Source organism: Chiloscyllium punctatum, chromosome 5 (assembly GCF_047496795.1).
Source record: "Chiloscyllium punctatum isolate Juve2018m chromosome 5, sChiPun1.3, whole genome shotgun sequence".
NCBI lineage: Eukaryota > Metazoa > Chordata > Chondrichthyes > Orectolobiformes > Hemiscylliidae > Chiloscyllium > Chiloscyllium punctatum.
The window spans coordinates 36,150,344-36,176,888 of record NC_092743.1 but is presented as its reverse complement, the minus strand read 5'-3'; the positions used below and the strand labels follow the sequence as shown (position 1 = coordinate 36,176,888).

At 41.1% G+C, this 26,545-nt stretch overlaps 1 protein-coding gene across 2 annotated transcripts in view; it reads right to left on the bottom strand.

Moving 5' to 3' along the window:
- csrnp1b (cysteine-serine-rich nuclear protein 1b) overlaps positions 1–6,565 on the bottom strand; it is a 31,977-nt gene extending 25,412 nt beyond the window's left edge. For both annotated transcript variants that reach the window (XM_072570032.1, XM_072570034.1), the window contains exon 1: positions 6,101–6,565. The gene's annotated coding sequence lies outside the window, so the exon portion shown is untranslated. The remainder of the gene's footprint in view (positions 1–6,100) is intronic.
- Positions 6,566–26,545: the final 19,980 nt, after the last annotated feature.

The window sequence follows — 26,545 nt, the reverse complement described above, 5'->3', positions numbered from 1 at the left end:
CCAAAAATTTCTGTCAGCAGCAAAAACGCTTTGTGGAGGTGTGGCTGTACAAGTAGATAAACCGGTTTCTACTTGCACACTTAAGTTCATTCCTAGCCACCTGAGAATGGAAATTCTCCAGTCAAAGAAAAGCTAGTTTATACATTATGCACCTGCATTAAAACATTTAAAAATAAATGACAATATGGTAAAAAAAACAAAAACCACATATAGTTTTTTTCTATGTCCAATGATTAATTTAATAGTTTGCCACCTTCAAATAGCTTCATAAATCACCTGCCTTTAAAGCACCTAGCATGCATTTCTTATTAAGAACAACAATGGAAAAAGGACAGCAGCCTGCAAACACAGCATGCCAAGGGCAATACGTTCTATTACGATAAACCCATTTACAGAACCATAAACCTGAAGTGGTTGGGAAATTTACTGTGGCTTTAATAAAACTGCAAATGATGCACAGTATAAGTGCCTCATCTCAATTAAAATATCAGAATTCTCCGAATGGCTCTACACATTGCTCAGTGATACAAAGTACAAAAGACTTGAAATTCAAATTGGTGGCCTGCATCGAGTCGGTTGGTCTCAAATTGGGTCAATAAAATGGAATAGGCAAAGTACAATAGGACATTGCTTAGCACACCTGCAATTGTGAGAAGAGGAACAAAGTTAGGATTCTTGCTCCCGTTTGCCAACCAGGAACACATCTTGGAAGGCGTACTCTCTTGTGGACTTTGGACGTTTTCCATCAAATTGCAAAGCCATAAGCCAGAGCAAGCAGACTATGAGAGCAACCCTTTGCTGTCTTGTATCACACTAGTTTCTTTGACTTTGAGTTAACGTGACACGGAGACAATCTCAAGTGTTGCTGCTGGAATTGGGTATAGTTCATCAACAAATGTGAAAATATAGCAAAGTAACTGAGTACAGAAATCACATTTTTATTTTGGATTTGATTTTTTCTGTTCTTAGTGAAGCTCCTGAGCTAACGAAATCTTGGCATGTTAGCATTCAGAAGTGCCACCCTAATGCAATTTAAGTGTTGCAGTCCAATTGATGAAAAGCAAACACTCCCATGACCAGATATATGCTTTACACAATGTTTTATTGAGTATCAGAACACTACTGATGTACCTCTCACGCAATGAGCCAATTCCACTGGCAAATCATCTTTACTCATTCTGGGGATGTAGTCAAGGTGGTCATTTGCTGCTCATTCCAAGACTTGTTAGATAGGCCACATTATTGTGGGATGGGAATCACAGGCCAGGCAGGGACTCCCAAGCTCCTTTCCCCAATTAAACATTAATGAAAACAGTTTGTTTGTGATAATTTTACTGATACCAGATTTTAAAAAAAATAATATTGAATTATGGCATTTCAAATCACTGCCTGAGTTAGTAGTCCTGTAAGATAGTAACTGCACAATGCTCTATATATTCCAATTTCCTCACTGCAATAAGTTATAAACAACTAGTTAACCTTAGAAACTTGTGTTTTACGCAATTATATGCAAGATTAAGTTGCTAATCAAAAAGCAAGAGGTGGGGGGGGGGAGGGGGGGGGGGGGGGGGGGAGTTGGAGAGAGAAGAGGGGAGAATGTGGAATGACTTTTACATAATTACAATTTTAAAGAGTCAAGAGATATACAGCATGAAAACAGATCCTTCGGTCTAACTCATCCATGCCGATCAGATATCCGAACCTAATCTAGTCCCATTTGCCATCACTTGGCCCATATCCCTCCAAATCCTTCCTATTCATATACCCATCCAGATGCCTTTTAAATGTTGCAATTGTACCAGCCTCCACCATTTCCTTTGACAGCTCATTCCATACATACACCACTCTCTGTGAAAATGTTGCTCCTTAGGTCTCTTATGTCATTCCACTCTTACCCTAAACCTATGCCCTCTAGTTCTGGACTCCCCCACCCCAGGGAAAAGACTTTGTCTATTTATCCTATCCATGGCCCTCATGATTTTATAAACCTCTATAAGGTCACCCCTCAGTCTTTGACGCTTCAGGGAAAACAGCCCCAGCCTATTCAACCTCTCCCCATAGCTTAAATCCTCCAAACCTGGCAATATCCTTTGAAATCTTTTCCAGAACCCTTTCAAGTTTCACACCATCCTTCCAATAGGAAGGAGACCAGAATTGCATGCAATACTCCAAAAGTGGCCTAACCAATATCCTGTACAGTCCCAACATGACCTCCCAACTCCTATACTCAATGTTCTGCCCAGGAAAGGAAAACATACCATTCACCACCTTCACTGTCCTATCTACCTGTGACTCTACTTTCAAACAGCTATGAACCTGCACTCCAAGGTCTCTTTGTTGAGCAACACTCCCCAGGACCTTACCATTGTCAGATTTGCTTTCCCAAAACACAGCACCTTGCATTTATCTGAATTAAACTCCATCTGCCACTCCTCAGCCCATTGGCCCATCTGGTCAAGATCCCGTTGTAATCTGAGGTGACCCTCTTCGCTGTCCACTACACCTCCAATTTTGGTGTCATCTGCAAACTTACTAACTATACCTCCTATGTTCATATTCAAATCATTTTATATAAAATGATGAAAAGACGTGGACCCCAGCACCGATCCTTGTGGCGCTCTATTGGCCAGTCTGAAAACAACCCTCCACCACCACCCTCTGGCTCCCACCTTCGAGCTAGTTCTGTATCTACTGTTGAAATCCACCTTAAAAAACCAGAAGAACTGCAGTTGCCAAAAATCAGAAACAAAAGCAGAAATTGCCGGAAAGGCTCAGCAGGGCTGGCAGCATCGGTGGAGAGAAATCAGAAGTTAACGCTTCGGGTCACTACACCCAAAACATTAACTCCGATTTCTCTCTAGAGATATCTCTGGACCCGCTGAGCAATTTTCAGGCAATTTCTGTTTTTGTTTTTGAAATCCATCTTCTCTTATCCCCTCACCATCAGAATTGTCAGGACAAAGTGTGTTCTTGCCTCATAGGTAGCACAAAAGGAACTAAGAGCACATGCACAGGTATAAGGGGCTGACCAGCAGCCTTCGAGGGTAACCTATCAAAAAGGTCTGTACCAGGAAGATTCAGACTTCAGTGGCAAGCAGGCGTTAAGTATAAATAATTCAGTCATTTGGACTAAAAGTCATGGATTAACATAAACACAAGATGGACCATTATTCAAGAATTACAGTATATATATATATAGTGGAAACAAGTTATATATTAAGCTACAATGTCCTACAACAACCTTCTGAAAATGTGAGAAGATCCTACAGTAAATAGCTAATGGCTTATCAAGAAGGCCAATGTTCCTCTCAGAAAAGTGACACACTTAGCAAGAGAAGAGAATGTGAAAGCCAATTAAAGGAAACTTTATGTTGCACCTCCTATTGTTACGGTCAGCAATTTCTTCCCCTCCATCTCTGCCAAAAGAACTGCACACTTTCATTTCTACTGCACAACAAAATGATTCTCTTGTTAAGGCAGCTGGCTCGGAACCAACCAGCACGAGACTTCAGTTCCTTTCTAACCTCCTCCTCCCTCCAGCTGTGTGCACCAAACAGGAGGAAAAAATTGCCACCAAATTTAGAATTTAACAAAGCAATTTGTAAAAAAAAAAATTTTTTAAAGCCAAATGGAAAGAACACAGGAGGGGAATTCAAGAAGTAGGGAAGGGATTGGATGAAAACAGAACAGAACAGGGGTTGAAGGTGGTTGAAGAATGCACAGTGTTTCGACTGAAACAGATTGAACGGTACTCCTGGGATTAATAACTATCATGCTCTACTGCTGATTAATTATTTAGTCAGGCCAAACTGTAATTACAGCTGTTCCTCACAAGGTGCCACAAACACATCTCACAAGCTATACTAAGCTCCCCAATGCCCTAAATTTAAAAGGCAAATACTTTCCCAACTCACTTATTGGGCTATATTTAGAAAGGCTACTTCTGAAGTAGTAAGTTCTGAAGTCAATTTCTTAAATTGGTGAGATGCCACTGGAGTGGCAAAACAGCAAAAGAATGAAGGGTTTGATAATTTGAAAATGAGAAAAGCCCTGGGTGTTTCACAGAAAAGGAACACAGAAAAGATGCTGAACCAAAAGGAGGAGACTATTTAGGATGGACGATCAGAAATTTAGATGAAGCGATGAAATTTGAGGGTCTTAAAAGGAAAGAGAAGAGGCAGATGCATTGGGGAGGGGGGGTGAAATACTGTAAGTGGGTAATGATGGGAAGACAGATTGTAGCATAATTCCAGTTCTACTCAGTCCTCAATTTTTATAGGTCTCAAAATGGTTGTCAAGGAAATCTCTATTAGACCTTCAACAAATCTTTGTATGTACAGGTGACACTAGTTTAAAAAAAAATGGAAAAAATCTTCCATCGATTGCAAAGCCGAAAAACATTTCAGTTTCCAAACTCAGCTAAAATATTTATTCTGATGTAAAGACATACCCAGAAAGAAGATTCTGAAGAACTCAAATTCTTGGGAGCCTTTAAATTTTTAGTTCCCAGAATCTCAAACCACAAGAAACATGAACTTTCAACAATGTCACTTAAACTAGCCAAAAGGTTTACTAACTTATTGGCAAGGCCCTGGCACATTTAAGACTATGGAGGTTATTTCACAATGAAAGGATCAGCTTAGAAAAAAAGGACAATATATTCTCAAACTTTGTGTATTAAATAAATACACTAACTAGGCCACATTCAGCTCTTATTCTGTTGATTCCACTTTTCAACAAACCCTCTTGCTCACACTCCTCCTTTCCATCTATTTTCTAACTTTGGTATCTGAATGGTCTTCACCTCAGCAAAAAAAGTCTAAGAATTTCTTTTGCTCATTGCTGAAGTTAGGAGCACCGTATAAAAGCAAATTATTTTGTAAATGAAATTATCAAAAAGGTAAACTTGGAAAAATATAACTGACTAAATGTTTATTTTTACATAATTTCACTTTTTATATTAAAAAAAACTACTGAAACAGATTTTTGCTGAAAAGTTATGCACAACTAAGTGGCCCTCAACCTTTGGAATTGACTAAGAATGTGGATTAAGGATTTGGGAAAAAAAACCATGTTAAAAAAAATGTGCACAGCATTCCTGAGGGAAGGAACAGACAACTAACCTGCTACATAGAATACATGAGAGAAAAATTCACAGTGATTTGTTAATTTGCACAGTGGAACTGATTCAGTTATAAGAGCAGACACAGCATGAAACTTAGCCTCTTCAAGACTGATCATTATCTCTCATCATTGTTGACTGAGGCAGCTTAATTAACCTCCTTTGAAGTCAACCTTTCAAATACCTCCACATTCCACAGGCAGATAAAACAAAACTTACACAATCAGAAACATGTCTGTGAATATTACTTAAAAATGATCACAGTATAGGAGTATTTGCTGGAAATTATCTTAAAGTGACAAGGCAGCTCATTAGGGTAGATCAGAATTTACAAGAACACAACATTCGAGATTTACAATGTTTCCACCAACACTCCCAGTATGATCTAACTCCTTTCCGTTTGCTCCTTCAGAATTGTATAACAAGTTAAAATTTTATGTTTAAGAAGCACACATTTTGAAATGGAGATGTATTCCGCATCAGACACAAAGTTAAAGTGACAGAGGAAAACTAAAATATGCTCAGTGTCTGTATGAAATGAAATCTGCTCATAGCGAGTATGAGCATACATATGTGCATTTGATTGTGTTACACTCTGCAGTACTTCAACTGAGCATAAACTCAGACATCCTAGTACTCCAGGTTACTACGGCAACATATTTTTTCTGTCTAGCAACTCGCAGGAACAGTCTGAACCTACTGAATAAGCACTTTTTGGAACAAGAACAAAATTACATTCAGCCTTAACCAGACACAAATAAATATATATTTTATGCAGATAAACAGACAGTTAAAAGATATAAATATACATTAATTCCCCAGCTACCTCACATTAAAGCAACACTGTAACACCCCTATCTGACAAGTAGCGCTACAACACATACCATCCAAGTACACTATCTAACTCCGCCAGGCAGATTACATACCAGAAATTCTATGAAATCTTATAACATGAGAGAAAGAGAAAAGGAAACTTACCTCTTGAGAATTCTCAAGGTTTGACAATCACCATTAATTTGAAGGAGAATAGAGGGCAGGGACTTGTAAGAATTGAGTCGAATTCCTCTTTTTGAATTGAAATAAAAAAGTTGATTCTCTTATATTCTCATGTTGTGAAGATTAAGGTAACTGGAGGAGTGAGTGAGTGAGCTGTAGGGAGTTGGTTTAGGATTCCCGAATACGGGAGACACTGGAGGTGTGGAGGAGCGGCGGCTGGTCGCTGTCGTTGGGTGAGTGGGGGGGGGAGGCTGGGGAGGAGTGGTAGTGGGGCTTGTGGAGGGGGTTGGGGCTGATTAGCGGAGTCGCTGCCGCTGCTAAGGAGCGAGTGACGGAGCAGGCAGCGCGGAGCTACTGCTGCTCCGGTAGCTCCAAGCGGACTGGAGGGGGACGGAGCTGCAGCTTGAGCTTTGCCACTGACTGGCTCCCAGTGAAGTGACTCAGTCGTTTCTTCCCCCCCCCCCAGCTCCCTCCCTCTCTCTCTCCACCTTCTTCTCCTCCCCGCCGGGCTAGCTCTCCTTTCTCTCGCCACCCAGTGGAAAAAAAAAGCTTGTTGCGAACTGACGCACGCTCTGACAGGCTCCAACCCACTGCTTCCTGTTCCCAGCAAAACCTCTTTTTCTCTCTCTCTCTCTCACTACCCAAGTCATTAATGTTGCATTTATTACTGTGCAGCCACCACAGGATTTTTTTTCCAGCTTATTCACAAACCAAGTCGTAACGTAAAAATGAATTGTAAAATAAAATTTCACGAAATGTGCTAATATTTATTTAAAGTTGTAAAGCAAAAATTCAAATTGTTTTTATCTTTCTCTCCCCCCTCACATACAAAACGTTATGAAAACAGACTGTTGGCAGTAAAGGTCAGATTAAAATCTCTGTAGCCTGTGTTTCTTTCTTTGCCACCCCCATCCTTTATTAAACGAATACAACCAAGAGGTTGTCAGAATTTGGCAGGAGTCCCAAAAAACAACTCTTGTGTGTATCTCCTCTGACATCACCAGTACGTGGGGGAAAAGAGGTTTCTCTTTCCACATTTCCTCAATGTATGCACAAGTGATGCACTTTCACACCCTTAAACTCTGACGTCAGATTACAAACTGCTGAAGTAACAGAACTGATTCAGCATATGATATAACACCTTCCTGCGCTTTCCATGTACAGTCTGTAAGCATTCCACTGCCACTGGGAATTGTATTACCCTTTCAGCTCAGCCTGCTCGTTTTTCTTTCGAATAACGTCAGTGGATTACTCCCAATATTATCGCAAGTGCCAAAACTTTCTACAGGGATTGATATACCCCATGGACCTTAAAACCGTAAGCTGGAGAAGTAGGCTGTTTCGTCCATCAATCTACTCTACCATTCAATTAGATCATTGCTGATTAGATTGTCCTCAACTCCACTTCTTTCCCTTTTCTACATAACTCTAATTGGTCCAAAATCCCTCTCTCTCTATTTTACCCTGAATAAACTTAACAGTTCAACCTTTACAAACCTCTAAACTGGCAACACTAAATTGTCAGTAGTGTCCAGGGATGTGCAGGCTAGGTGGATTAACCATAGTAAATGCAGGGTTATGGAGATGGGTCGGAGTGAATTGCTCTTTGGAAGGTCAGTGCAGACTTGAAGGAGCTGAATGACCTCTTTCCACATCATCAGGATCCTGTGATTCTAGCATGGGTGGCATGGTGGCACAGTGGTTAGCACTGCTGCCTCACAGTGCCAGAGGCCTGGGTTCAATTCCCGCCTCAGGTGCCTGTCTGTGTGGAGTTTGTACATTCTTGCTGCGCCGGTGTGGGTTTCCTCCAGGTGCTCTAGTTTCCTTCCACAGTCCAAAAATGTGCAGGTTAGGTGAATTGGCCATGCTAAATTGCCTATAGTGTTATGGGAATGGGTCTGGGTGGGTTGTGGGTCGGTGTGGACTTGTTGGGCCGAAGGGCCTGTTTCCACACTGTAAGTAACCTAATCATTCTATTTGCCTTTCGTATTATGCACTGAACTTTGACGCTAGCTTTTTGCGATTCATGCAGAAGGACCCACAAAATAGGGTGGCACGGTGACACAGTGGTTAGCACTGCTGCCTCACAGTGCCAGAGACCTGGGTTCAATTCCCGCCTCAGGCAACTGTCTGTGTGGAGTTCTCCCCAGTGTCTGCGTGGGATGTGCTCTGGTTTCCTCCCTCAGTCAAAAAATGTGCAGGTCAGGTGAATTGGCCATGCTAAATTGCTCGTAGTGTTAGGTGTAGGGGAATGGGTCTGGATGGGTTGCTCTTCGGAGGGTCAGTGTGGACTTGTTGGGCCAAAAGGACTGTTTCCACACTGTTGCTTGGTCAACCACAATGGAAAATCTAAACTGAGCCCCTCTGCACAATTGGTAGAGAATGAAACTTATGCTGCTGGATATTCTGACTTTCTGTAAGCCTTAACCTCTTAAATGTTGGATAGATCACGCAAATGTTCAGCAGATCAATTTGTGATACTATTGCCTCTGAGTAAAACATTCTATGATCAAGCCATATTGCAGAGAATTGAGTCATTCACCCAGACTGCCTTTTCTATGCTGTACTGAGGCAAGGTCTGTCTTTGAAAGGAAGGATTAAATTGCCTTCCCTGTGGGTGAAAGTAAATTTTCCCAAGGCATTGTTTGAAGTAGAGAAGAGAGTGTTCAGGCCAGTAGAGGTTTTGGCAACTTGCAGCAGATGGAGTATAATGTGGAGAAATGTGAGGTTATGGTAGGAGCTGTTAAGTGGAATTTGGGTGTCTTTGCACATGAAATACATAAAGTTAACACGCAGATACAGCAAGCACTTAGAAAGTCAAAAGGCTTTATTGCAAATGGATTGATGTACGAGATTGCAACTTTACAAGGTTTTGATAAGAACACTCCTGGAGTGCTGTTCTATAGTTTTAAACTCCAAAGGAATGCTTTCCTTGTCTATCAGAGAGTACAACAAAGGTTCATTGGATTGATTCCTGGGTTAGAAGATATTTGGTGAGGAGAGGTTGAAGTGAATAAAACCTTAATCCTGTTGAAACACGTAAGATTCTGAGAGTGCATACAGAGTAGAAGCTAAGATGTTGTTTTCTCTGGCTAATGAGATCAATGAGATATTGGACTCAACCAGTTGGACCTGAGATGAGATGAGATTTCCTTATTCAGAGTGTTGTGAATTGTTGGAATTCTCAGGTCTACCTCTGTAAATGCTCAGCATGTCTTGGGTCCAGTGACCCTTATTCAGAATTGGACCTGAAATGCTAACTCTGATTTCTCCTCACAGATGCCACCAGACCCACTGAGCGTTCCCAGCAATTTCTGCTTTTGTTTCTGATTTTATTTAGAATAATGGTCAGTATGTGTTATTCAAGGCTGAGATTGATAGATTTCAAATGATGGAGGATTAAGGGCAATGGCAATCAGGTAGGGATGTAGAGCTGAGGTCAAAGATTTTACTAATTGTGTTAAATGGCAGAGCAGGGGCAAAATGTTTCATTGGAGCAAGGGCTCCAAACACTTTGGGGCAAGGGCTTTTCTGGCACAGTGATAGCTCACCTCTGAGTCAGGACACCTGGGTTCAAATCCCACCTACTTTACAGTGTGTCATAACATCTTTGAAGAGGTTGGTTAGAAAATGGAAGCATTTTGGGACATCCCATAGAAGGATCACAAGGCTTCATTTTAGTTTTTGAGAGTAATGCACATCTCCAAACTGGTTGAATCAGTTTTCTGCATATAGAATGTAGGGTGCAAATATTTTCCAGATAAGTAATCTGGCGCATTATGCAATCATCTGCAATGAAAGATCCTTGATTTATGTCCATTGCAGCCTCTCTGTTTAAGCTTTCTCTATTAACCAGTGTCAGACTATTTGCATTATGCTGAACATGTAACAACAAAAGGGAATTGGACATGCATGGTAGCAGCTGTTGTTATTTTGAAATTAACTAATACAGAGATTGACATCAGTTACTGATGGTGATATGGGAGACTTATACACACTGGTTACTAAGGTCTATCGTGATGCAACGGTAGTGCCCCTACCCCTGGACTAGGAGTCCTGGGTTTAAGTCCCACCTGCTCCTGAGTTGTGTAATAGCATCCCTGAACAGGTTGATTAGATAACATCGACAGGTCAGTCATTTCCCCACCCTGGAACCTATACACTTGTGTCCAAAAAAATGAACTTCCATTTATGTAGCACCTGTCATGAACCTGAGGGAACCACAGAGTGAATTAGAGTCAATTAGGTACATTTAACATGTAGTCATTGTAGCAGTGCAGGAAAAACAGCTGCTAACTTATACAAAGCAAGGATTACAAATAGAAATAAAAAAAGGTCAGATATTTCATTAGCAACATTGATTAATGGAACAGTGTTATCCAGAACAGTTGAAGAGTTCCTCTGTTCTTCTTCATGTTCAATTCTAGGAGAGGGGATTATGGCAAGTTTCAGCTGCACTGATTAATGTCACTATTTGACAATGGGGACTCACAGTCATGTACTTTCTATCAAGCATCACTGGATAGTGATCAGGAAGGGGAAAACCCATTTTCAACCGGCCTTCCTTGACATCGAGCCTAACACAGTTGCTATATTACTGGCCTGGCTGCAATGGGCTAACTCAAAATTAGACAGCGACAAGCCAAAGAAGTTCCTGCTTTATTGGTTCATTTGCACAGTCCACAAATTCACAAATAAAGCCACTGTTGGTATCCCAACTTGACTTTTTTTTCCATTTCTTGCTTATTCAAATTTGGACTGAGCGTTTCTTCCCTTTCCAGTCAGCTGTTACTTGAGAAACTGAAGAGAAATTTTTAATAAAAATACAGGGTGTGGTACCTAAGAAGAAAGTTTAAAAATTTCTGGTGTTAGAGGTGTTTCCCTGTTAGGAAGTTACAGCCTGTTAAGAAAACAGAAAATCTTGAATAAATTAGGATAATATGAAAGCAGTGGGGACTGGATGTTTTATTAGTACATATTAATCATTTACTGTTCACTCTGCCTCGAGTGAGGCAATTCTGTTTGAGTTAGAAATTTGTATGATTCGAATGGATGCCAAAATTCTTAGCAATAAAAATATTGCAGTATCTTTCATCAAATAATTCTGTGTATTGTGTTGACAAGATAAAAAGAAAATGAATTATTATAGGGCTTTTGAAACCTTCAGGTCATAATAAAGCCAATGATTTTTAAAGAGTGATTGGAATGTGTGTGCCAAAAAAGAGAATAGGGTAGAAAACCCAACCAAAAAGATAGATTTTGGAAAATTTTGGTTATTTCCTTATGTAAAAGATTGTAAGACTAAAGGACATGATCTTAGAGTAAGGGGCTGCCCAGTTAGGACAGGGATGGGGAGGACTTTCTTCCCTCAGGGGATAGTGAATCTTGCCACAAAGTTCTTCAGAGGCTGGGACAGATTTCTAATCAGTAAGGGAACCTATGTTTTTGAAGGAAAGGCAGGGAACCAGTGAAGTTTGAGGATTTTTAGATCAGCCGTGAGGTTTCTCCTCATCTCAATTCTAAAGGATCATCCCTTCACTCTGAGGCTGTGTCCTTGAGTCCTAATCTCTCCTACTAGTGGAAACATCTTCTAAAGTCCACTCCATTCAGGCCTCCCAATATTCTATATGTTTTCTTCAGTTCCCCCCTTCATCTTTCTAAAGTCCACTGAGTACAGTTGCAGAGTCCTTCACAACTCCTCACATGATAAGCCTTTCATTCCTAGGATCATTCCTGTATAGCTTCTTTGGACCCCCTCCAATGACAGCATGTACTTCTTTAGATATGGGGCTCAGAACTACTCACAATATTCCAAATGAGGCCTGACCACAGCTTAATACAGCCTTGTATTCTAGCCCTCTTAGGATAAATGATAACATTATATTTGCCTTCCTAAAATATATTGAACTTGCATGTTAACATTAAGAGAATCCTGAACTAGGATTTCTAAGTCTGTGTGTGCATCAGATTTTTAAAGCCTTTTCCCATTTGAAAATAATCTATGCCTCTATTCTTCATACCAAAGTGCATCACTTCATACATTCCCACATTGTATCTGCTACTTCTTTACTCACTCTCCAAGTCCTTCTGCAGCCTCCCCACCTCCTTCATACTATCTGTCCCTCTGCCTACCTTTGTGTCATCTGCAAACTTAGCAACAATAGTTGCGAGATGGTGGCAGGGTAGGATGCTCCAGCCAGAACTCCTCTGCTTCGCCAGTTCCTTTTCCTTTTTCTTTCTTCTCTTTTCTGCAGTTTTTATTCAACCCCGCCCCCACCTCTAATTTTTAACTTCTTAAAGTTGGAGAGTTTTTGGGGAAAGCATTGAGGTGAGTCCGAGTCCAGCCCGATGCAGGAAATGAGTCAGAGACCAAGCTGCATAGGAGATGAGTCCCTGAGGTGACCTTTCAGCCTTGTTTGCCTCATCCTCTCCTTAGTATGTTTCATCTTCCTTGGGATGAATTTCTTCAATGCTTTCCGAATTGTTCCCAGAAACTCCTGCCATTGCTGCTTAATCATCTCCCCTATTAGGCTCCCTTTCCAAACAACTTTGGCCAGCTCCTGCCTCATGTTTTTGTAGTTACCTTCAATTATTTGTAATAGCATTATATTTGATTCCAGCTTTCTCTCTCTCAACGTGAATTCTATCATATTATGGTTACCGCCCCCTCCTTAAGCTCCCTAATCAAGTCTACCTCATTATACATCACCAAATCCAGAATTGCCTGTTCCCTAGTGGGCTCTACCACAAACTGCTCCAAAACAAATTTCATTGACATTCCACAAATTCCTTTTCTTGAGATCTGATACCAAACTAACTTTCCTAGTCCACCTGCATTTTGAAGACCCCTTCCTCCGATTATTGTAATAGTGTCTTTCTTATATGCCTTATCTATTTCCTGAATCATTTTATTCCCACATACTCATTACTATTAGGAGGCCTATACCTAACTCCCATCAGGGTCTTTTTTCCTTTGCGGCTCCTCATCTCTGCCCACACAAATACTACATGTCTGAATCTATATCACTTCTTACTATCTATTTAACTTCATTTCTTTTTAACAATGTTACCCCTCACACTACCTCTGCTTGTCCTTTCAATGAGATGTGTTGGATATTTAGTTCCCAGCCCTGATCCCCTTGCATTAATTTCTCTGTGATATCCACAATATCGTACCCACCAATTTCAATCCATGCTATAAGTTTGTTTGCCTTGTTTCACGTACTGTGCACATTTAAGTAGAACACCCTCAGTCTTGCATTAACTAGCCCTCTTCTCATCGTTGTCCCCTTATCTGCTGTGCCTGAAGATAGATTCCTAACTCTTTCCATACCTCTGTCCTATTACTTGTTCTGGAAATTTTAATAACGTTTCTTGAGCTGCATTCCCCCCATAACATTTTCCATAATTTTTTATGCAACTGAACTCAACACCCCCCCCCCCCCCCCCATACACACACAATTGGATTTAACATTATGTCCTAAGTCTCTAGACTCATCAGCCAGAGAAACATCTTTCTGCATTTGTTCTGTCATGCCGTGTCTATATCCTAGTCACTCTGGCCTGCTCCTATCCTACTCAGTCTAGTTCGCCCCCATCCTGCTCAATCTATTTCTTTAGCAAATAGAATAAAGGAGAACCCTAAAGCTTTCTATAGGTATGTGAGGGATAAAAGGATGATTAGGGTAGGAATAGGGCCAGTCGAAGACAGAAGTGGGAAGTTGAGTGTGGACCCTGTAGAGATCGGAGAGGTGCTAAATGAACATTTCTCATCGGTTTTCACTCAGGAAAAGGAGAATATTGTGGAGGAGAAGAATGAGGTATGAGATATTAGACTAGAAAAGATCGAGATTAGTTACACACAGGTGTTATCAATTCTAGAAGGAGTGAAAGTAGACAAGTCCCCAGGGCCGGATGGGATTTATCTGAGGATTCTCTGGAAAACTAGGGAGGAGATAGCAGAGCCTTTGGCTTTGATATTTGAGTCGTCATTGTCTACAGGTTTGGTACCAGAGGACTGGAGGATTGCAAATGCTGTGCCCTTGTTTAAGAAAGGCAGAAGAGATGACCTAGGTAGTTATAGACCAGTGAGCGTTATTTCTGTTGAAGGAAAGGTCTTGGAAAGGATTATAAGAGATAAGATTTATAATAATCTAGCAAGCAACAATTTGATTTCAGATAGTCAACATGGTTTCATCAAGGACAGGTCGTGTCTTACAAACACATTGAGTTTTTTGAGAAGGTGACCAAGCATGTGGATGAGGGTAGGGCAGTTGACGTGGTATACATGGACTTCAGTAAAGCCTTTGATAAGGTTCCACATGGTAGGCTGTTGGAGAAAATGCAGAGGCGTGGAATAGAGGGTGATTTAGCAGTTTGGATTAGAAACTGGCTTTCTGAAAGAAGGCAGCAAGTGGTGGTTGATGGAAAATATTTGGCCTGGAGTCCGGTTACTAGTGGTGTGCCACAAGGATCTGTTTTGGGTCCACTGCTGTTTGTCATTTTTATAAATGACTTAGATGCAGGCATAGGTGTACGGATTAGTAAATTTTCAGACAACACTAAAGTCGGTGGAGTAGTGGACAGTGTGGAGGATTGTTACAGGTTGCAGAGGGACTTGGATAAACTGCAGAATTGGGCTGAGAGGTGGCAAATGAAGTTCAATGCAGATAAATGTGAGGTGATGAACTTTGGGAAGAATAACAGGAAGGCAGAGTACTGGGTCAATGGCAAGATTCTTGGTAGTGTGGATGTGCAGAGGGATCTTGGAGTCCATGTGCATAGATCCCTGAAAGTTGCCACCCAGGTGGATAGTGCTGTTAAGAAGGCATCCGGTGTGTTAGGTTTCATTCGTAGAGGCACTGAGTTCCAGAGCTGCAATATCATGCTGCAACTGTACAAAACGCTGGTGTGGCCACACTTGGAATATTGCGTACAGTTCTGCTCCCCATATTTCAGGAAGGATTTGGAAGCATTGGAAAAGGTGCAGAGGATATTTACCAAGATGTTGCCTGGTCTGGAGGGAAGGTCTTATGTGGAAAGGCTGAGAGACTTGAACCTGTTCTCATTGGCAAGAAGAAGAGCTAAGATGGAATTTGATAGAAACATACAAGATGATCAGAGGATTATATAGGGTAGACAATGAAAGTCTTTTTCCTAGGCTGATGACGTCAGCGTGTATGAGGGGGCATAACTAGAAATTGAGGAGTGATAGATTTAAGACAGATGTCAGGGGCAGGTTCTTTACACAGAGAGTGGTAAGGGTGTGGAATGCCGTACCTGCTAATGTAGTTAACTCAGCCACATTAGGGAGATTTAAACAATCCTTAGATAAGCACATGGATGATTTTGGAATAGTGAGAATAGTTCACTATTCCAAACATCGAGGGCTGAAGGGCCTGTTTTGCGCTGTATTGTTCTATGTTCTATTCAAAGTTTGTGAGAAGATTTGTAGCTCGGGTGCTCGTTGTTGTGGTTATGTTCGCTGAGCTGGGAATTTGTGTTGCAGACGTTTCGTCCCCTAGGTCCCCTGTCTAGGTGACATCCTCAGTGCTTGGGAGCCTCCTGTGAAGCACTTCTGTGATGTTTCTTCCAGCATTTATAGTGGCTTGTCTCTGCCGATTCTGGTTGTCAGTTCCAGCTGTCTGCTGCAGTGGCCAGTATATTGGGTCCAGGTCGATGTGTTTATTGATTGAATCTGTGGATGAGTGCCATGCCTCTAGGAATTTCCTGGCTATTCTCTGTTTGGCTTGTCCTATAATAGTAGTGTTGTCCCAGTCAAACTCATGTTGCTTGTCATCTGAGTGTGTGGCTACTAAGGATAGCTGGTCGTGTCGTTTTGTGGCTAGTTGGTGTTCATGGATGCGGATCGTTAACTGTCTTCCTGTTTGTCCGATGTAGTGTTTTGTGCAGTCCTTGCATGGGATTTTGTACACTACCTTGGTTTTGCTCATGTTGGGTATCGGGTCCTTCGTCCCGATGAGTTGTTGTCTGAGAGTGGCTGTTGGTTTGTGTGCTGTTATGAGTCCTAGTGGTCGCAGTAGTCTGGCTGTCAGTTTGGAAATGCTCCTGATGTATGGTAGTGTGGCTAGTCCTTTGGGTTGCGGCATGTCCTCGTTCCGTTGTCTTTCCCTTAGGCATCTGTTGATGAAATTGCGCAGGTATCCGTTTTTGGCGAATACATTGTACAGGTGCTCTTCTTCCTCTTTTTGCAGTTCTGTTGTACTGCAGTGTGTTGTGGCCCTTTTGAACAGTGTCTTGATGCAACTTCTTTTGTGTGTGTTGGGGTGGTTGTTTTCGTAGTTCAGGACTTGGTCTGTGTGAGTGGCTTTCCTGTATACCTTTGTGGTGAATTCTCCGTTCGGTGTTCTCTGTACCATCACATCTAGGAATGGGAGTTGGTTGTCCTTTTCTTCCTCTCTAGTGAATCGGATTCCTGTGAGTGTGGCGTTGATGATCCAGTGTGTGTTCTCTATTTCTGTGTTTTTAATGATTACACAGGTGTCATCCACATATCTGACCCAGAGTTTGGGTTGAATTTGCGGTAAGACTGTTTGTTCTAACCTTTGCATTACCGCTTCTGCTGAGTCCAGAGATCGGTGAGCCCATGGGTGTGCCGTTGATTTGTTTATATATTTGGTTGTTGAATGTGAAGTGGGTTGTGAGGCACAGGTCCAGTAGTTTGAGTATGCCGTCTTTGTTGATAGGTTTAACGTCCTGTTGTCTGTTCTGTATGTCCAGCAGGTTGGCTATTGTTTCTCTGGCTAGGGTTTTGTCGATAGAGGTGAACAGTGCCGTTACATCGAATGAGACCATGGTTTCTTCCTTGTCTATAGTGTATATTTCTGATGATGTCCAAGGATTCCTGTGTTGATTGTATAGAGATCTATGTTCTATGTTCTATTCTGGTCTGGCCCCATCATTTTAACTGCTCTGGCCCACTGAAACTGCAGGCTCTATTTTGATTTTCATGCAAGTGACATAAGTCTTTTTATTTAATCTCTCGACGTTCACTACATACGGCACTGCATTTAATCAGCCCGGCTGTATCACATTACCAGCTTGACATATATTCTAATACTTCAGGGACAGCAGGAGATCAAGGGAGATTTTGGGAAGACTATTTTTACCAACGTGGACTCAATCCAAAAATTTAGGGAGTAGTTTTTAAAAAGACTTTTAATCATAGGGATAGTTGTACTTTCTTAAAAGCTCTTCATTTCACTGGGCTCAAGTGGCACAGTGGTAATGGACTTACCTCTTGGTCATAAGGCCTTGTTCAAGTTTCATGTGCCCTACAGTTGTGTCATAATATGTCTGAATACATTGTTTAAAAATATATATGTGTTGCCTTTTGCATTGGCAATTTATAATCAACATTCTAAAATCTAAAAGAAAAGGTATGGGATTGTCAGCTACAGTGCAAGTCTGTTTACAATTAAAGTTGTTGGTAAGGAAAAGCCCATCATGTGTTCTAATGCAGTTTACAGAATTGCTTGCATTGTTTGACAAACTTTTTTTTCTCAACAGTGTAAATGTCATTAGAATGTGTCCTTATTAATAAAAATAATGTATTCATGATGCAAAAGAATCAGAATGAAATTCATGTGTAGATATTCCACTCTCTTGAGGGCTCTGTGACTTGTTGGAATTACAGTATAATATTCGTCCCCACCGGTGTTCAGTGACTTTAAGAATAAATAGTAGATCTTTATAAACTAGGGAACATTTGATCTCGGACTTTTTTTGAAAATTATCTGATCTCTGCAAGGTTGCAGTGAGGATGTGTGTATGTGGTTTCCAAATCAGTGTTCTTGTCTCATTATCACAATCCAATGACACTTAGAGTCATAGAGCCATAGAGATGTACAGCATAGAAACAGACCCTTCAGTCCAACCCGTCCATTTGCCAGCACCCGGCCCATATCCCTCCAAACCCTTCTTATTCATTTACCCATCCAAATGCCTCTTAACTGTTGTAATTGTACCAGCCTCCACCACTTTCTCTGGCAGCTCATTCCATACCCGTACCACCCTCTATGTGAAAAAGTTGCCCCGTAGGTCTCTTTTATATCTTTCCCCTCTCACCCTAAACCTAAGATCTCTAGTTTTGAGCTCCCCCACCCCAGGGAAAAGGCTTTGTCTACTTATCCTATCCATGTCCCTCAAAATTTGGAAAACTCTATATGGTCACCCCTCAGCCTCCGACGCTCCAGGGAAAACAGCCCCAGCCTGTTCAGCCTCTCCCAATAGTTCAAATTCTCCAACCCTCTCAACAGCCTTGTAAACCTTTTCTGAACCCTTTCAAGTTTCACAACATCTTTCCGATAGTAAGGAGATTTGATCTAGGATATTTTTTGAAAATTATCTGATCTCAGCAAGGTTGCAGTAAGGATGTGCGTATGTGGTTTCAGAATCAGTGTTCCTGTCTCATTATCACAATCCAATGACACCTAGTGGAATGTGAGAGTTCAATGTAGGGGAGTTGGTAAAGTGCGTAGTGCATAGTGCATTATCAAGAATGTCACTCCAGAGACCAGGTTATTTCTCTGAGACATACAAACATATGAGTAGGGCCAGAAGTAGGTCATTCAGTCTCTCATGACTGCTCCTCCATTCAATCTGCTCATGCCTGATCTATTTTTGTAGAGAATTCCATATCCCTTTTACTCCAGACAGCCTTTGATTCCCTTTCCTCACAAAAATCTATCTACCTCCACCTTAAGATATTCAGCAAGACTTCCTCCAGCAGCTTCTGAACTAAAGAGTTCTAAAGTCACATAATCCTTTTAGAGAAAAAAGTCAGTTTCTGCACCTCCCATGTCTGCACTTTTACCACCTGGCAGGACAACAGCTGCAGATTCATGGGAATGCCACTATGTACAAGTTGCCCACCAAGCCACACGCCATCCTAGCTAGGAGCTATTAGGCCATTCCTTACATTTTGCTGGGTTAAAATCATGGGAAACGACAGCAGTTTGAGAGTGCAGCTCACTCCCACCTTCTTCAGGGTAAATAATGATGGGTAATAAATGCTGGCCTAGCCAGGGATGTCTATGTTTCTTGAACAAATAAAAAAAATTATCAATTGCCTTCACTTTTCTAAACTCCAGAGAAAACATCCCAATCTATCCAACCATTCCTCATAAGGCAACCTATTCATTTCAGATGTCAGTCTCAAAAACCTCCTCTGAACCGTCTTCAATGCATTACACCTTTCCTTATATCAGGAGAGCAAAACTGCAGACTGTATTCATAATGTGGTCTCACCAATGGCATATATAATTGAATCATAACATCCTTATTTTATGTTCAGTTCCTCTCCTAGTACACAAGAGTATTTCTTTAGGTTTCTTGATTTTGAGATTCGCTTCATAGACTAGAACATAAGAGCTGGAATCCCCTTCCTCCGAGAATTGTGTATCAACCTACAGCACATGGACTGCAGCAGTTCATAAAGACAAGTCACAACCACCTTCTCATGGGCAACTAGGGATGGGCAATAAATTCTGGTCAGCCAGTAATGCAATGAGCAAATTAAAAAAAGAAAAAATCTCGACACTTCTGCACCTGGGAATTGTGCGGTTATTCTGCATTTAGATATTCTCTGCTTTTTTATACTTCTTGCCAAAGTAAAACAAATTTCAATTTTCCATCATTCTATTCTTTTATCTGTCAGTTTTTTTGCCCACTCATTCAACGTATTTTTATATGAACTTTTCACAGTGTATTTTCTTGACTCTCTTTGTGTTGTTTGCAAATGTAACTACCATGCCTTCACTCCCTCATCTAAATCATTGATATAAATTGAACAAAGCTGAGGCCACAGCAGAGGTGCCAGTGGGACTCCACTTGCTATATGCTGCCAATCAGCAAAAGATCAATTTACACACACTCTATTTTCTGTCAACCAGCCAATCTTCTATCCATCCTCGTATATTACCCACTACACAATATGCTTCTAAGTTGTTCTAAGTTGTCCATTCCAGTCTAATTAACTTTTCCAACAGTCTACTGAACTTTGAAAAATTAACACCAAAGCATCTATTACCTCATTAGCCATTTCTTTTAAGATTCTGGAATGAAGTCCAAAGGACTGAGGGACTTCTCAATCCACAGCTCAATCAGTTTGCTCAGCATCATTTCCTTCATGACTGCAATTTCACTTACTTCCTCTCTTCCTTCCACCTCCTGACTGACAGGTATGACAGGAAAGAATTTTTTTGTAACCTCTATAGTGAAAACAGAAACAAAATATTTTTCATCTGCCATTTACTTATTATACACTATTAACTCCTCATTCTCATTTTCTAGAGGACCAACATTCACTTTATTTATTATTTTCTTGTTTAGATACCTGTGGAAATTTGTGCTATCCATTTTCACATTTCTAGCTAGCTGCCTCTCATACTCCAATTTCTTTCCCTGATTGACATTTTAGTCATTCTCGTATTTATATTCTGACTAATCATCTGATCTGCCATTCACTTTTGCCCAGTTATACGCTTTTTCCTTAAGTATGATGCTTTCCTCAATTTCCTTATTTATCTATGGATGATGAGCCCTGCCCTATGAACTTTTCTTTTTGGATAGAATGTAAATATTCTAAGTTTTTTCTGAAGTAACTCCTCAAATGTCTGTCACTGTTCTCCAAGGTCAGTATCCCAATTCACTTCAGCTGGTTCGGTTTTCATGCTGACATAGCTGCCCATTTTAAAGTTTAAAATATTAGTCTTAGACCTTCTCTTCTTTCGTTCAAAGTGGATACAAAATTCAATCATGTTCTGGTTGCTGTTGCTTAGAGGTACCCTTTCACTGAGCTCATTAATTAATCCTGTCACATACTAAATCTAATAACTGGTTGTTCCAGTACATGCTGTTCTAAAAAACTATCTCAAAAGCATTCTATCAACAAACATTTAAGGAGACATTCAGCTCCTCCAAATTGAAATATAATCCAGAGAAGAAGGAAGTTTGTAAGAGGGGAGAAAAGCATTTGTTGCTGAGCAAGGAAATTAAAGATAATACAAAGGTAAAAACCAAGGCATACCATACTGAAAGGGTCAGAGCAGGCTGGAGAATTGGAGAACTGAAGACCAATAAAAGTTTATAAAATGTCATAAAAAGAGCAAGTATTAATTCTGAAAGCACACTAGCATAAAATATTTAAAACAGACAGCAAAATAAGTATATAAAAGGGAAGAAAGTAACACAAGTGAATATTGGCCCCTTAGAGGACGAGATTGAATAGTTACTAACAGGGAGCACAGAAATAACAGAGGCACTAATTCAATGTTTTGCCTCTGTTTTTACAATAGAGAATACTGAAACCATCCCAATAGTAATAGGTTATGCAAAAATTATAGAAAAGGAGGAATTTAAAACAATTGGCATCACTAAGTAGGAAAAAGTACTGAGCAAAATATTTGGTCTAAAGGCCGACAAATTCCAGGGTCTAATGGCCCACACCCAATGATCTTAAAGGAAGTGGCAGCAGAGATAGTGGATGTATTGGAGATAATATCCTAAAAGTTCCCTGGATTCTGGCAATGTTCCAGTGGATTAGATAAATGCCAATGCAACAACACACATATTGAAAAAGGAATGGAGGCAACAAGTAGGAAACTATAGACCAGTTAGTTTAACGTCTGTCATTGGGAATTCCATATTAAGGAAGTAGTAATGGGACACCTGGAAAGTCAAAATGCAATGCATGCTTTTATGAAGAGTAAATTATGTTTGACTAATTTGCTAGAGTTTTTCAACATTTAACAAACAAAGTAGATAATAGGGATCCTGCAGATGTAATACATCTGAACTTCCAAAAGGCATTTGATAAAGTGATGAACAAAAGGTTAATGCACAAGATGAGGTCACATCGGATTGCATGTAATATATTAGCTTCAATAAAGGAAAGGCTAGCCAACAGAAAGCAGAGAATCAGGATGAATACTGGACAAGCTGTACCTAGTGGCGTGTTACAGGGTTTAGTCCTTGGCATACAATAATACAACGTATGTTACCCAACTCCGCAACAGTGAAGGAACGACAATATATTTCCAAGTCAGGCTGGTGTGTGGCTTGGAGGGGAACTTGAAGGTGGTGGTGTTTCTTGCTCTCCTTGTCCTTGTAGATGGAAGTGGTCTTGTGTTTGGAAGGTGCACTTTAGCAAGATTAAAAAAGCTGAAATATTATTTACATGGAGAAACACTGCAGAAAACTGCAGAACTCAAAGAATTTGAGAGTCCTCATGCATAAAGCACAAAAAGCTAACATATAAATTCATCTGGAATTAGAGAAGGCAAAAGGAATGTGGGCCTTTATTTCAAAAACAATAGAGAATATAAATAGGGACGTCTTGCTTAAATCATCCAAGACACAAGCCAGACAAAACCTAGAATACTGTGAACTGTTTTCAGTCCCTTATCTGAGGAAAGATATACTGGCATTTGGAGGCAGTGCAGAGAAGTTTCACTAGGTTGATTCAGGAAATGGACAGACTTTCTTGTGAATGGGGCTTGAGAAGGTTGGGCCTGCACTCATTGAGTTTAGAAGAATGAGAGGTGACTGTGTTGAAACATGTCTTGTGACAGTCTAGGTTCAGTGGGCATAATGTCAGTGTAAGAGGTCTCCATTTAAGATTAAGATCCATTTAAGATAGAGATGAGGGGCAATTTCTTTTCTCACACCTAGTGAATCTGTGGAATTATCTACCATAGTGGGTTATTGAGGCTGGGTCATTCAGTGAATTGAAGGCTGAGATAGAGAGGTTTTTAATCAGTAAGGGAATCATAGGTTATGGCCTAAGAAGGAAAGTAGAATTGAGCACTACCAGATCAGCCACTATCTTGTTGAATGCCAGGGCAGACATATGGACCAAATAGCCTCTTTCTGCCATTACATTTTAACCTCTAATGAACATTAAACCATTGTTGATTCCTGTCAAAACTCATCTAGTTTGGGAAGGAATTCTGCCACCCTTACCTGGCAGGTCTGGCCTACACGTGAGTCCACACCTACAGCAGTTTTTAACACTAACTCTTGGAGTGGCATAGCACTTCGTCCAAGGATAATTAAGGATGAGCAACAAATGCCAATGACAAAACAAAATTTAAAAATGGATCAGGCTTAGCCATTCTTCCCTTATAAAAGAATAATAGGTGAATGAACAGGATAGGAAGACAGTGCTAGTGGAATACTGGATTAGTGGTGCTGGAAGAGCACAGCAGTTCAGGCAGCATCCAACGAGCAGCGAAATCAACGTTTCGGGCAAAAGCCCTTCATCAGGAATAAAGGCAGTGAGCCTGAAGCGTGGAGAGATAAGCTAGAGGAGGGTGGGGTTGGGGAGAGAGTAGCATAGAGTACAATGGGTGAGTCGGGGAGGAGATGAAGGTGATAGGTCAAGGAGGAGAGGGTGGAGTGGATAGGTGGAAAAGAAGATAGGCAGGTCGGACAAGTCAAGGAGATAGTAGACAGTAACCGAGCTGGAAGTTTGAAACTAGGATGAGGTGGGGGAAGGGGAAATGAGGAAGCTGTTGAAGTCCACATTGATGCCCTGGGGTTGAAGTGTTCCGAGGCGGAAGATGAGGCGTTCTTCCTCCAGGCGTCTGGTGGTGAGGGAGCGGCGGTGAAGGAGGCCCAGGACCTCCATGTCCTCGGCAGAGTGGGAGGGGGAGTTAAAATGTTGGGCCACGGGGCGGTTTGGTTGATTGGTGCGGGTGTCTTGGAGATGTTCCCTAAAGCGCTCTGCTAGGAGGCGCCCAGTCTCCCCAATGTAGAGGAGACCACATCGGGAGCAACGGATACAATAAATGATATTGGTGGATGTGCAGGTGAAACTTTGATGGATGTGGAAGGCTCCTTTAGGGCCTTGGATGTCAACTCAACAGTCTCCAGTTGATCCAGAGACAAGATCAGAGACAAATCAAAGCACTGTCAATGTATTTAGTTAAAGATCACATAACACCAGGTTATAGTCCAACAGTATAACCTGGTGTTGTGTGATTTTTAACTTTGTCCTACCCAGTCCAGCACCGGCTCCTCCATATCATGCCTGTCAATGTATTGTTAAGGTTGGTGACTTGATGACAATGCAGAGACATTTGGTTCCCGTTTTGTATTTGTGGTAGATGATTTCAGGCAAAGAGAGCCTGGCACTGCTATCAGCTCAGGAAGATGATGCTTCCAATAGAGAATGTTGTCTGTGGTTTGGTGTGTTTCAACTGACCAAGAGAAACACCACCTCCCCCAAAATGTTGCCCGACTGGGATGCATTAAGGTGTAAATCAGTCTTGATATTTGCAAATTGCTTTGGAAAGCTTTTTTTTCGCTTATTCATTTTATTGCTTATCTCTCCCTGGGTACATCCTCTGTGGGTTGTGTAACATTGGCTCGCTTGTCGCTTCAGGAAATGATGATTGCGAGTCTTGTTGAAGGTAGCGTCATTTACTGGCTCCACAAGTTGCAGACTGGAAGTTTCTCTTTTCTACAGTCTACTCACTACAACCTGCTCCCTCAGCTTCAACACTTGCCTTCTTGAGAAAGAGAACTCAAGTGCAAAGCGTTAAGCCCTATCTCCAGACTTAATCACACACTATCAATTAAATGTGCTACCTGAAGCAGTTTCAGTGGTAATTTTCAAACCATTCATTGAGCTAGGGGAGGGGGGTGGGATGCTGGGGAGTGAGGCAAAAGTCCCTCTTGCTCAGAGCATCAATTGGAAGATAACACTAAAACTGGCAGTCCAACATCTCAAAAGGACCAGGTGCCTGCTTGTGCAAGCAGCTATTTTTCAGTAGATTTGCTCTCCTTCAGCAAAGGTTTTCCATCACACTCGGCGGATTTCTGTGGTGAATGCACGGGAAGCTGAGTCACATTTCCTCTGCTGGGGGAAATCCAGACTTGGAGAGCACCGAGTTAAAATGAGACCTGGCTCATTCAGGACTGAGATCAGGAAGCCGTTTTACCTCACAGGATGTTCAGTGGAAATCTGAAACCTGCAATTTGAGAAGGCTGAAGGGTGGGATCAATTAACACGGTCAAGTTTGAAAATGATAGATTTATTTTCCTAAGGTAAAGGGATGGAGTAAATGTTTAGGTACTCATGATGGAAATGAATTTCAGGACAATTCAGAGATTGACTCCTGTTCCAGTGTTTCTTTAGTCATAAACAGTGGGGAAATCTAGGACTTGATCCCCTTTGTGTTGGGGTCCCCTTGAGGTCAATGTAACAGAGCTGACCTAAACTGAACTGGTATGGCAGAGCTATAGTTATCCACAACAAATTGGAATTGTCAAACTTTAGCTCCTGGTTATTGTAGGAGGAGAACATAGGAAAAGTAAGGACAAGATGGGGATTAGTTATGATGGTTGACACAGTTGAATCAAAGAATTGTTGTGGTGCAGAGGAGGCCGTACAGCCCACATGCCTAGCAGGTTCCATTACCTAGCACCAGTGTCCTGCCTTGCTCTTATATCCCGCTCACCATTTCAACCCAAATAATCATCCAATGTCCTTTTGAATCCTCGAATGAACATGCCTCCATCCATTTCCAGGCAATGCATTCCATACCCTAGCTACTCAGAGTGCGGCATATAGTTTTTGCATATTACTTTAAATCTATGCCCTCTCATTTTATAGGTGGGAACTGCTTCTCCCTATCTACCCTGTTCAGCCCACTTATGATTTTCAAAACCTCATCTACATCTCCTTTCAGCCTTCGCTCTCCCAGGAGAACAGTCCAAATTTCTTCAATTTACAATAATCTGCTAACCTTTACTGCCCCTGGCCCAATGGAGTGATTTACCAGAAATCTTATTTATGGCAGACTGCCTGAGGATGTCAGTGATGTCAGGAGGAGACAAAATGTTGGGAATAAAGAGACAACCTTAATTATTGTGATGAGATCAGAAGTCATAGTGAGGTCCCACTTTAGAACTTTAACATGTAATTTGGGCTGGCAATTGAATTCATTATCGAGTGAGTGCTGCACTGTAGGAGTTGTCTTTCAGATCAGATGTTAAGCTGCTTGTCTGCTCAGGTAGTCATAAACATCTTATGGTACCTCTAGAAGAGCCAACATTTGTCCATCAACTAACACCTCCAAAAACAGACTAACTCTGTTGTTGGTAAATCTTGCTCCATTTGCCTACAAAGCAGCAATGATCGCAATTTCATGTGTAATCTGTTGGCTGTGATTCATATTGGTATATTTGATGGATACGAAAGATACAATGTGCATGCTATTCTTCATTTTCTTTTTCCACAGATGTTCCTGGAATAGAAGAACAGTTAATATGAAATGCAAAAAAGAGATATAAATGTAGGGTATGGACAGAATGTATAAATGATACAAATTACCCAAATACTACTGATAACCTCCTAGCTACAAACAAGAAATTTATGACCAGATATTTGCATATTTTCCA